The following is a 7116-nucleotide window of genomic DNA, read 5'->3' as shown; positions in this document are numbered from 1 at the left end:
CAAACTGCTACGGGAGAAAGCCCTTCCCTTGGGTCTTCCCACCAAAGGACACAACAACATGAACCCCACTGTCGCTGAACATCAGAAAAACCAGACATGATCCATAACTCTTGGGAGAACCATGTTCATCTGTTCTGCCAAATCTTCTGGCAATCTTCTGTCAGCCTGGGGATGCCCTCCCTGCACAAGAACACCAGGAGGCCACATCTGTCTTTACTCTGACAGCTCCCAGGCACCACAGTTAAAGGCCCACTGTGCCCCTTTGCCTGGCTTGGGAATGAGAGAGGGAAGGGAACAGAAAGCATGGAGACATCAATAATGGAGGCTGATCTGAGATCCCTGCAGCTCCTGTAGTGCTGTGCCTTACAGGTGTTACCCAAAATGCTGTAAAAAGTCACCATCTGTCAGAGGTCATGGTTTCCAGCCTTGCTGAGAGCAGAGAGGGAGGACTGTATGAAATAACAGCAGTTCTCACACACCTACAAGGAAAAAAAAATCACAAACTGTAGCAAGTGGCTACTTTTAGTGAGGGTGGCAAACAAGACATTCTGATAGAAAGAATAATGCTTGAGATGTGTTTGTAGAATAACTAGTCAAGGTGGTCTTCCACATAAGACAAATACAATAAATCCTGTTTATAAGTTAAATAAAATACAAACCATTGAAATTATCTAAGTCTACCTGTGGAATAAGCAATTGTATGCATTTTAATTCAGACTCATTAATAAGTAATTTCTGAAAGCATAACTCCAGAAAAACAGCACTCAGAAGAAAAATAAGGCTAAAAAGATGAAGAGCTGGAAAAACTACAAAATCCAAACTCATTCTTTCTCCTTGCTCATAATATTTTCTTCTGTATTATGCTGACATTTTTAAAGATTAACTACTCTAAATCATTACTGCATATTATTTCTACTGTCAAATGCAATCATGAAACTTCAATGTTGTAAGTGTCTCATGGACAAAGTAAATTATATCTAGGAATCATGTTTGCCAGTGCACTAGAATACTTAATTACATGAGCAAATCTTTCTTTTTTACCACTGCATTATTTGTGTTAATGTAAGCTGAATCTCAAAGGAACTGACCTTAGGTCAATTAAATATTTGGAGTATCGCAGCTTTCATATTTGAGGAACACCCACAAAGTAAAGTGCTCCTTGGCTATTTCTGTTTAACCTATTTTGTGGATGGAAGAAACAGGCATGGGATTTAAGAGGGTGTTCTGCACTGCATAAATTACAGTTTGTGTAACAAACAAATAGAATGTATAGAAGAATCAGAAGCATATTCTTATGTGCTTATCTTATGGCCCATATCAATAACAAGATATTAATTTTTCATTTAATTTAAATTTTTTCTATTGCTTCCATATTTCTAACCTATTATTTTTCTTTTCTTTTTTTTTTTTTTTGTACTTTATTAAGTAAGACTTTAACACTGAAACAGTGCATGGATTCCCATATTCCCATGCACTGATTACCATTGGGTTCTTTCATTTTTGACTGGTTTTCTTTGACTTACTAATAGCTTTTTTCAATCTGTGTCATTTTAAAATGCAAAAAGTAATCAAAATTCTCTGCACACACCTCCTAGCCTGTTCACCGGGTTTAGACTAAGACCAGCCACATTCTGGTGGCAATGATATTTAATTTCAAAGGCTTAAATTCAGGTATTATTTAAATAAAAGTTCTGAAAATCCTACAACAAAATTCCCACATTTATTTATTTTTAGTTTGTTAGATTTCACTCTGAACTTTCCACATGTATTTTTTAATTTTTTACTTGTCTCCTTTACCAGTTCATGGGTAAGTTAATACTACAAAAAATGCACAGGTAAAGGCAGTTTTCTAAAGGCTGTGCCATGTGACACTGGAAAGAAACATGCAAAAGGGTAGAAATACCCTGAACAATTTATTTTACTCTGAACAGCTGTCAAAGCCTTCACTGAGACATGCTGAGTTGGAAACTGAGTTTCTGCTTCTATTCCAGTTTGTGGTACCTTATTTTACTAATACTGGGGTGACTGTTTTTCCATCTTGGGCGTTTATGTCATTTTGCTTTGTGAAAAGGAAGCCCTAGGAACAGCCACTGGGTGTTTGCTGGTTGATCAAGTACTGCAAGGGCAAGAGGACTTAGCCCTTCTCAGGAGGGACTGTCATCAGCAATGAGGTGATCCCTTTCCAGTCCAGTTTGGGCTCTGCCATCTCATAAGATGAGTGAGCGGCTCTTCTCAGTGACAGCAGCTGATGAGACTCCATAATGTGAAAAATTATCCCCTAAGACTTTTTTCCCTTGAGTTAATGGGTGCTAAAATAGAAAGCTTTTTGTATCTGCATACCCTTAGGGAGCAGCTCGCTGCAGAAAGGAGGTGTCTGCTGCAAGTGCACCATGGACTGGCTCTGCAGGGACAAATTTATAACCCATGACATCTGCGGGTTGCAACAGTTGGATTGGGAAAGGGAAATGAGAGAGAAATGCCCAAGGCAAGGCTCTGATGTTCCCTTACCTTGATACCGACTGCTGGCACCTTCTGCTGGGGCTGCAGCAGCCCCACGGTGGGCAGGGCAGGGCTGGGCAGGGCTGGGCAGCCAGCACAGCCTGCCCGTGGGAGGGGCACAGAGCTGGCAAGTAGCTCATGTTGAACACTGAACAAGAGAGGGGGGAAAGGTAAAGGAGAATAAAGAAAATGCAGTCCCAACACTCAAACTGTATTGATATAGGTCAAGTGCATAGCCTTCTCTACCTGGGCTTCCAGTTTAGGAGATGGATTTGCCTTGCTCATAGTCTGCTAAAGAGAAAGAGAAGACCCAGTTTCCTGTTCTGGCACATATTTCCAGTTTATGTGAATAATTCTGACCCAGAATCTAAACAATTTAATTATCTACCTCCTCATCCACAAAATAGGTGTAGGAGCTATTTCCTCCTTCAAATTTGTTTACTATTAAAATGTTCTGCTAAAAAGCACTATGAAAAAATCACATTGAATGCTCATATCTACCTTTGACTTGTACCAAGGACTCCAGTAGAAATGTAGTTCTGACAAAACCCCCGTTCAGCTGCTGGAAGTGTCCAAAGCTGATAGCATAGTTAATTTCTATCAGGTAAGTTCCTAAAGGGCTGAACAGGCATGCTTAGGAGCATTTGGCTTTTACAGTACTGGGCAGATTGACTCTAAATCACACACAATCTCACTGCTCCTTGAATTCCTCCCTCTGCAAGGTTCACACCTCAAGGGTGTGACTGCAGAGCACACCTCCCAGGCCAGGCACGTCTTGGAAGGTGCTTTTATCCACCTGTTGTGTTGGAAGGTGCATATTTCAGTCCTGACTGCCCTAAGGTGCCCTAGTGAGGCGCCTTTATTAGCTACGGGAATTGTATAGGGACTTGACTGCTGTGAACTCTACTGGGTAGCATTAGCAGTAAGTGAAGGGAAAAGTGAAAAGCTTTTTCAGGACTTGCTTATGGCCACTTAGAGACTGAAAGAGGTGGGTCAAAAATCTAGACCTCCCACTTACTGGATTTTAAGACTTGTTCTCATTTTCCCAGTGGCCAGAGCAGATTGTTGGTTTATTTGATGTCATACATAGTTACACAAACATAGAGATCATACAGTGTCTTTGTGCTGGTGAATAACATAGATTACAAATGTTTTATGGATGTAATCTTTTTCACTGAATGTGTGCAGCTTAATTGAATTTTCTTTCCTTAACTGATGAATGCAAATACTTGCTCAGCTTTCAGCAAATATCTGTTCACTCTCAGGCTTGGACACTTCCTCAAACACTTTTACTGCGCTCAGTGATAAACTGTAGTACAGAAAAATTGCTTGCTGACTTAAAATTTGTAAACTTTCTGAGGTGATTATTTTCAATAAAACATTAGTAATATTGTCTAATTTTATGCTTATAATATTTTTTCCAAAGTGCAGTGACAAAAATTATTTGCAGACTTCTGCTATTAAAATCTGATAACAGATTTTAATAGCAGAGGCTCAAATCTAAGTTCTTATCTCAGAGTGAAATTGCCGAGTCTTCCTAACTCTAGATTAGTTACTGCATTTTACTAGTGTGAGTGGAAAAAGAACTTTTTTGTGAAATCCTATGGGTGAATAAAAGGCCAAATTTTTTATGAAAATGAGGGGGGAAATGCAAAAATACATATTGTATTCCCACATAAGGGAGTTGAAGGTTCACAGCATTTTCCCCTTTGACTTCAGTGGAGCCTGGAGCCTTACAGTTACCTTCAGTATTTCAGAGCAGTAATTCTTACTTTCTTGTCATATTTTCATCAGAAGACTTGGAAACAGCTGTATAGTTAATCCTTTAAGCTGTAGATCCTTTTAGGATGAGAAAAGAGCTATGGGCAGATATGACCCTCTATTTATAATAGAAATAGCTCTTCCTCCTGGCTCTGATCAGGAGCAGCTGGGTTTGTGTGCTGGTAAAGGATTCCTTCAGGGCAGTTACCCCCACCAAAATCCTCCCTCAAAGAGTGTGTGTGTGTCTAGGTACCTGTGACTAAGGAAGCAAATGCTTTCTTATCTCAAGTTACTTTTTCTGCCTTACCAAGCACAGCCAAAATGAATGTATTAGAAGCTGTTGAAGACATGGACTGACTGACAAGGCACTGCACATTTATTTGATCTGTGAGTGGGTTCAGTCCCAGTGTGGTGCTGTCCCAGCTGTCCCCAGTGTTCAGGAGAGCACTGCTGCTCCTATGCTCCTCAGCCTCTCTCCATCTCCCTAAATCTGCATTTCCCTCTGACCACCTCAGTGAACCAATGACTGGAGTGGCTGTATGAAACTTGGAGCTGCAGGTGCTGAGACCTTGGAGAAGCAAAAAAAATTTATAATTATGTTGTCTCTTTAAGAATATTTCAGGACAGTATGAGGATTGTGTTTTTTGTTTCCTGATTACTTCAGAACTAAGAGGACTAATTGTAGGAATCATCCTTTGTAAGCACATTGGTAACATTTGCATGTATTTATCCATGTGTATCCATTTCCATGGAGGTCTGGTATGCTGACAGCTGTTATCTTTAGATGAGTTTAGTATATTTGTCTGTATTACAGGTTCCTGCACTGGCAAATTGCTTCTGCTATAAACCCAGTTGCCTGTGCTTCCATCTGTGCTGACATCATGGCAAAGGAAGATAATTTCTTAGTCCAGAACAGGCAAAGAAAATGTCAACTTCCTGGAACTGTTTTGCCAGTGCATTGACATTATATCAATGCCCAAAGTGGGCCAGAAAGGACAGAGTTGTTTTGTTCAAGTGTGCTTACCACAGGAATCCCAAACCATTGTTTAATTAATCACCTATCTAAAGAGAGGCAAAAGGCTCCAAGGCTCAAACCTGGCTACCTCATTCCCATGACTGCATTTATACTGGTGAATAAAATGTGCCAGGGACTCCAGAAGGACTTACAGCCTTGCCCCTAAGCCTCCACCTCCCAAAGAGGGCAGCCACCCCAAACTGTCTCTTGGCACTTGCCCCTGCAGGGCTAATGCTGTGTCCAGCTGTGGCTGGGGAGACTGCTCACATGTCTCAGCCAAAACCATTTCAAGCATCTAACAGAAGCAATACCAGCTTAACAGGTAATGAACCAATGTCAGGGCCTTTTCTCTGCCCAGTTTAATTTATGAACGAAGACATTACTGCTTGTGCTCAGGCCTGAAGTTCTGGGCCATGTTTAATGAGATCAAAGAGATACATTGGGAGCCTGGGAGACAGAAGAGGATATAAACAAATAATGAGGCCAAATTAATAGTTAAATTCAAAAATGGAGAGGAGGACACTATTTAAAAATAATTTTCTCTAACATTTTGGATGACACTGATTTGACTCCATGAGCAAAACAATTAAAATCAATGGATAGATGATTAAAACCAGTATGAATAGTACAATTAGTTACTCAAGGTGTTGATTTCCTTTTTCATGTGGTAGAATGTGATTTTGATCTGCATTGAGATATTGGATTGTAGTGCATTCTCTTTGAGATGAGACACTATTTGATGGTGCAGTTCATTTTCTAATGTACTTCATGGCTGTGGTAATCCAACAAAAACTATGGGTTTCTCTTTGGCAAGTCAGAAAGAGTAGATTGGTGCTTCTCAGAAATATTTGTGTTTGTAGATGTTCTGTGAGGCGTTGCAAACCTTTTTTAAAGTCAATCATGAGTATACATAACAGATCTGCTATCCCAGATTCAGTTCTAGGGGCAGATATGTGCAGAGTTTTCCTTCTGGCTTTGGGGGAGAAAAGAAGTCTCTACTGTATTGTCCTCATGATGTCTTTTTAGCCATGGAAAAGAACCATTCATTAGTGGGTCTCAAAAGCCCCATGGCTTTCCCAGAGGGATGCTCCTGAGATTCAGAGTTTGAAGTAGAAATTGCAGACTGGTGAGGACACACCCTGACTCTACCTCACAAGTTCTCAGCCCAGGAAGTAACCTGGGATCGAGCCTGGACAGACCAAACCTGTCATCCTTTCCAAAAAGGATGGTGTCTGATCCACACATGAAGGAGTCCACTGAAGAAACTCCTCAGAGAGCTCCATCCCTCTCTGCTCTGGGAGGTTTTCCACAGGGCTGGGGGCAGCAATCTGGCCTGTGTTTTCAATAGTGAAGTTATGTGGGGAATGTGTTAGGGGTTTCATGTTTCAGTGTATGTTGTGGGTTGTGCAGCAATGAAGGGGTAGAATCCAGGCAGCTATTGATCCTAACTACGCTTTTCCAGATTTTGCTGTGTTTTAGCTTTTCTTTAAACAGAAGTGCTGTTCATACATATGCTGTAGTTTGAAGGAGTTCAACAACTAATTTTCTTACCCTTATTTCCTTTATGGTGTGGCAACAGAGTGCTAGCACTAGGGATTTCAGGATTCTGTGCCCTGACGGATATCCCAAAACGGGAGGAAAAGAGTGGAAGACTTTTGGAGAGACATGAACCAGGCGTGCTCACACGCGCGCGTTATTTACCAGCACAAGTGTGCATCAGTCAGAGCCTGAGCGATTCGCTGTCCCGCAGCCTTTCAACTCCCTCCCTGCCTCCGTCCGCGGCCATCGCCAGCCCCGAGTGTCCCGCCGGGGACACAGCTCTCCGCCGGGACAGTGCCCGT

Source organism: Melospiza georgiana, chromosome 4, assembly GCF_028018845.1.
Source record: "Melospiza georgiana isolate bMelGeo1 chromosome 4, bMelGeo1.pri, whole genome shotgun sequence".
Classification (NCBI taxonomy): domain Eukaryota; kingdom Metazoa; phylum Chordata; class Aves; order Passeriformes; family Passerellidae; genus Melospiza; species Melospiza georgiana.
This window is presented reverse-complemented; position numbering follows the sequence as displayed.